Raw genomic sequence first — 6474 nt, 5'->3', positions numbered from 1 at the left:
GCCCAGCCTGCGTCACAGCAAGAGAACTGAGGCTGCGAGAGCTAGGGCTTCCGGTGGAGCTGAGTGCTCCGCCCTGCCTGCGTCACAGCAGGAGAACTGTGGCTACACTGAATTAGCACCAGTGGTGGAACTGAGCGCTCTGCCCAGCCTTCATCATAGCAGGAGAACTTCGACTGCACTGAGCCAGCACCGCTGGTGGAACCAAGCGCTCCCCCCAGACTGCGTCACTGCAGGGGAGCTGCCGCTGAGCTGAGGTGGTGCCTAGGGTGGAACTGAGCGCTCCACCAAGCCTGTGCCACAGCAGGGGAGCTATGCCTCGGGCAGAATTGCTTGCTGGGCTGGGCCAGAACCCAGGACTCTGGGGCCGAACTGTCTGCCGAGTCCAGTCTGGGTCCCAAGGCACCACACAACCCAAATTCTGCCCAGAATCCCCTCTCCCTCAGCAACTCCCACCGGCCACCACACCAATCGCCTCCACCGGAAGTCTATGAGCTGCAAACCTAAGCCACCACCGCTGGTGCCGCTGGTGCCACCCCTGCTGCTGCCTCTGCCACTACTGCTCCGATCCGAGAAAATCCATGCTCCTTTTGTGTGCAGGGGCACGCAGGTCCTCTGCACTCTGGTCCCTCCGAACTGTGGAGCACTCCTGCTGCTGTGGTGTGGGGACCTCGGTGTTTCTAGCTCAGAAATCTTTGCAATTCCTTGAATTTTTCACTGGAGCCTCCAAACACAGTCCACACTGCTCACCGCCATCTTGGATCTCCCAATGCAAAAATTTTTAATTTTGGTTTTCCTCTTCCAAAATTTGAGTTGTGGACTTAGGTCACTAGGTTTACCCACAAATGCCCTCAATTTTGAACAATTGTTAGTAATTAATTTAGATGAAAATGCAATAAATATAAAACTACTATGTATACCATGTAAGAGAGAGTACCAAATTAGTCAAGGTCAAAAGATGAAAAATATAAGTAAGACACCCATATTTATCAATGATAGCAATATATTATTGCTGTGGACCTATTTTTATTTTATTACTCACCTTTTTATATATTTCTAGGAATCTATTGTCCAAACTAAGGTTGCAATGAGCATTGTATTTTACTTAAAAGAGTTCTCTTTTCTTTAGGAGAAATTTCTCCTCTATGAATGTACTGCCAAAGGCTATCAAAATATTCCCACCTTACATGGCTCCTTTGATTGAATAGACATAGCTTCAGCTGCTTATTTCTCCATGTGGCACTCCCTCCTCAAAGTCAGCATGTCTGAAATGACTCTTATTATCCCTCTACTGATCCTCAAAGTTCATCATCTTGAATGCACACAAACAAATTTAAACACATTTAAACTTAAGCAATTGTTCTTCTAGTTTTCTTATTTGCCTTTTAAAAAAACAGTCACATTAAAGCATCAAGATAACATTATTCATGTTAGTTTTTATAGACAACTCCTAACTGGAGTGTTTTAAAGAATATCATTTAAAAAAATAAAATTCAGAACACAAATACAATTTCTTTTTCTTTTCATTCACAATAAATAGAGTTTATACTATTTAATTATAATAAGTAATCTGTTGTTGGTTTCTGTTTGTTTGTTGAGATGAGGTCTCATGCTGTAGCATTGCCTGGTCTAGGACTCTGTATAGACCAGGCTGGTCTGAAACTCACAGTGATCTCCATGCCCCTCCTTCTCGAATGATGGAATAAAGCTGTACTCTACCTAAGCTGGCTTAAATGCTATTTTTTTCTTTTTTTGAAATATATTTTCTCAAATAATATGTCCTGATTACAGGTCTCTGGTCCCATTTCTTGTCCCAGTTTCCCCTACCTCACCTCCCATGCAGATGCACGACCTCTGTTGTTCATTAGAAAACAGTCAGGTATCTAATGAGTAAGGGCTCATTTTTTTTTTTTTTCTTCTCTTTGCATTTTGTTGTTGTTTGTTTTCTTTTTCTTGAAAAATGTAGTCTTCTCTCATACACTACATCCCAGCCACAGTTTCCTGCCTCCACCACTCCCAGCCCCTCCTCCACATCTCCTTTCCCTTAGATCGACTTCCCTTCAGAAAAGAGCCTCCAAGAGACAGCGCTCAAACACGACAAAATGAGATACAGTAAGATAAGGAAAAGGGCCCCATAAGAGGTGAGACAAGGCAATCCAATATGAAGGAAAGAGTCCCAAGAGCTGGCCGAAGTGTTTTATATATATATATATATATATACATACATGCTCCTAACACCAAGCTAACAGTTATAACATACGCAGAAGACTTGGTGCAGACCCATGCAGGCCCCTAGCTTGTCACTTCAGTCTCCAAGCGCATGTCAGCCCTGCTTAGTTTAGTCAGTGAGCCATATTCTCCTGGTGTCCTCCATCCCCTCTGATTCGTACAATCATTCCTCCCTTCTTTCATGAGGTTCTCCCAGCTCTGAGGGGGAAGGACTAGATAGAGACCTCCAATTTAGACTCCCTTGCATAATGTCTGGCTGTGGGTTTCTGTACCTACACCCATCCGCTGCTGGAGGAAGAAGCCTCGCTGATGCTAGCAGGCACCAATCTGTGAGTGTTAACAGAATATCATTGGGAATTATTTCACTGAGTGTTTTTCCAAGCTGTGTTTGATTCTACCCTAGGTCTCTGACCTATCCAGTCTCTGGTTTCCTGTCATCTAGGCATTGTAGGACATGGGCTCACTCTCAGGCCTGGGCCTCAAATTAAATCAATCATTGGTTGGCCATTCCCAAAAGTTCTATGTCAACACTGCCCCAGAGCATCTTCATGGCAGAACAGATTGTAGGCTGAAGGTATTGTGGCAAATATTAAATGTGTTTTTACCCCTTAACTCAAGAACAGAAATTGGATGAGCATTGTTGGAGGTTGGTCTGGTTGCTGCCCAAATGAACGGCTGATATACCCTAAAATGTTTGTAACCTTGCCTAAGAACTTAGTCCTTTTTTGACCAATAAAAAGCCAACACAGCTGGGCAGGGCAAATGGAAGAGACATGGCTAAGGTTCCTAAGCTTTTGGGAGAGAGACTGGAAGAGGAGAAAAGTGTACAAACTGAGAGAAGAAGAGAAGAAGGCAGGCCATGCCATGGGTAAGGTGGAAGAGAAACACATAGCCAGCTTGGATGGAGGGTTCAGCCCATATGAATAGCATTAGCAAGTATTTTGGGATTATGGATGGGAGGTGGCTTGATAGAAATTATTAGAAGCAGAAGGCAAGGGATTGGGACAGGATATGGGATACCTGTCCCAATATGGAAGGTTGTTTAGGGGATTAACATCTGCTGTGCCCCAGGTGAACCAGGGCTATTTTAAAATGTAGCAGGTGTCTGTTTTCGTTGATTGCTAGTGGGTTAGAAAATACCACCATAATAATAATTAGCCTAATATAAACATTTATTAGGCCTGCTTTTATATTAAGTGCAATAGAGCATACTGCAATAATATCCTTTTTTGTTTGTTTGTTTGTTTTGAGACAAGGTTTCTCTGTGTAGCCCTAGCTGCCCAGGAACTTGATTGGTAGACCCAGACTGGCCTTGAATTCACAGAGAACCTCTTGTCTCTGCCAAGTTCTGGGATCAAAGGCATGCACTACCACAGCTCGCTACTGCAATTTCCATTATGTTTTATTATTAGATACTTGCATAGTATGTAATGCTATAATTTCTCCTATGAAAAAAGTAATTTTTATAATGTTTAAGTTATAATTATTACTGATTTATAAAGATCAATTCCTTTAAGTCAATAAACCAATTATTACAATTTGACATTATAATCACACAATTTACTAAAGGCATATGTGTCTTTTATTGTGTTTAACCATAAATAATTTTAAAGCGAATATTACATTATAAGTTGAATGCAAAAATAGAAACAATCTATTATTGGCATACCTAAATATACATACATTGTTTATATTTTTCATCTTTTTAATCTTGAGTGATTTTAGTAATCTCTTTCATAGTTTACATAGTTGTTTTATATTTCCTCTATTTTTATCTAAATTGATGGTTAACAATTGTTCAAAGGTCATTTTTGGCCAAGCCTGATGACCTGAGTCCAGAGCTAAAATTTGGCAGAAGGAAACAAACAACATATTTCCTCTGTATTCTTACCCTTGTGTTCTACATAATAAATATACAAATGCACAACTCTGAGGACTTAAGTTATAAAGTAACTAAACATACTATCAATAAGTAGAGTGTTCTCACCTTCCAGCTTTAAGATTTTACATTAAATATATCTTATATACATAAAGTATGTTTTCCTGAAAATAAGTTTGGGGGAAATCACAATAGATAAGATACTATGGTTTTCTATAACGGCAGAGACTACTGAGTTAAGAATAGAAGAAAGCAGTCATTGTAACTAATAGTTGTTTGATGCTCCTTAGAGAGGCCACTCTGGGTATTTATCTCAGAACCTGAATAATTGAATCTCATGGTGGCCTATCATCAGCAAATATTTTAAATAATCAGTCATGCAGGAATTTAATTAGGCCTTCATTCAATGTCATTCTTGGCATGTAATTCAGATGGTTCAAAGAAATAAATGAAATCTCTATAGTACAATTTCTTCACTCACCATCAATTATTAATGTTAACTAATATTATTTCTTGAAGCTTATAGATATTAAAATGAAAAATAACAATAACATCGATTGACTTTCTAATGGCATATTTTATTTTTATGACATGTAAACAACTTTGAGCGTTAAAGCAACCCTATTCCTTTCATTAACAGGTACATTATTTCTTATTTACATGGCTTTCATCCATTTTATATTTGAATGCATATGATTTAATAATAAAATAAAAAGTATTTTAGACAGATATTGTATCACTATGGAAAAGATAGTATTTAATTTATAGAAATACTTTTTTTACAATGAAATATGAAAAATGACACATAAGATACTTTATAGTATTATATAAGATGCAAATTACACAACAGTGTAGAACTGGTACTTTTTTTAAGCTAATGAATTATTCAGTTTATTTCTTGTATTTGCATTCTTGTTACATGTCACTGTCATGACCACCTTTAATATCTTTATGTTTTATTATTTTATGTGTATGAGTGTTTTGCCTGCATGTTTGTGTGTGCGCTGCATGCATGCCTGGAGTCTGTGGAAGTCAAACGAGGACATCCGAACCCTTGGAACTGGAGCTACAGATGGCTGTGAGTCACCATCTTTGTTGTGAGAATTGAATCCAGTTCCTCTGCAAGAATAGGTGCTCTTAACCACTGAGCCAACTCTTCAGCACAATAATTTTCTTTTTGTTTACTTATTTATTTACTTTTTGTGTTTGTTAACTAATTTTCTTTATTTTATATGATTGGTTGCCCCTTCAAGCTCCAGTAGCTTCATTCTTTTCTACCTCAGTGACATCCCAGACTGCTTTTTAAAAAATGGGTTGAGCTTCTTCTTCCTCGGGAAAACACCAAATGGCGGATGACGCCGGTGCAGCCGGGAGGGCCGGGAGGACCCGGGGCCCAGGGTTAGGAGGGCGAGGCAGCTTCCGCAGAGGATTCCGCAGCGCTCTTAAGGGCCACGGTCATGGCCGAGGCCGGGGCCGGGGCGTGGTCGAGGCCGTGGGCTCGTGTAGGGAAAGCCGAAGACAAGGAGTGGATCCCCGACACCAAGCTGGGCTGCCTGGTTAAAGATATGAAGATCAAGTCCTTGGAGGAGATTTATCTGTTCTCCCTGCCCATTAAGGAATCCAAGATTATTGATTTTTTTTCCTGGGCACATCCCTAAAGGATGAGGTTCTCAAGATCATGCCAGTGCAGAAGCAGACATGGGCTGGCCAGAGGACCAGGTTCAAGGCTTTTGTCGCTATTGGGGACTACAATGGTCACGTTGGTCTTGGTGTTAAGTGCTCCAAGGAGGTAGCCACTGCTAACCGAGGGGCCATCATCTTGGCCAAGGTTTCCATCGTCCCTGTGCGGAGAGGCTACTGGGGAAACAAGATTGGCAAGCCACACACTGTTCCATGCAAGGTGACAGGCCGCTGTGGCTATGTTTTGGTGCGTCTCATCCCTGCCCCCAGAGGCACTGGCATTGTCTCAGCTCCTGTGCCTAAGAAGCTATTGATGATGGCCAGTATTGATGACTGCTACACATCAGCCAGGGGCTGTACTGCCACCCTGGGCAACTTTGCTAAGGCCACTTTTGATGCCATTTCCAAGACCTACAGCTACCTGACACCCGACCTCTAGAAAGAAACTGTGTTCACCAAGTCTCCTTATCAGGAATTCACTGATCATCTTGTGAAAACCCACACCAGAGTGTCTGTTCAGAGGAACCAGGCTCCAGCTGTGGTTACCACATAAGGGTTTTTACAAGAAAAATAAAGTGGATTAATTCTGAAAAAATAAAAATATGGATTGAAAAGAAAGAAGGGGGCCAATATAGAAGTATACAGGGATGATAGGACAAAAGGTAGGTTAGTGGATCTACCCTGCAACT

General features: G+C 41.1%; 1 pseudogene; it reads left to right on the top strand.

The window, feature by feature from the left end:
* The first annotated feature begins 5450 nt into the window (after positions 1–5450).
* On the top strand, positions 5451–5898 carry LOC127193718 (40S ribosomal protein S2-like; annotated as a pseudogene).
* The last annotated feature ends 576 nt before the right edge of the window (positions 5899–6474 follow it).

This window comes from Acomys russatus, chromosome 9 (assembly GCF_903995435.1).
Source record: "Acomys russatus chromosome 9, mAcoRus1.1, whole genome shotgun sequence".
NCBI classification, from domain to species: Eukaryota; Metazoa; Chordata; class Mammalia; order Rodentia; family Muridae; genus Acomys; species Acomys russatus.
This window is presented reverse-complemented; position numbering and strand designations above follow the sequence as displayed.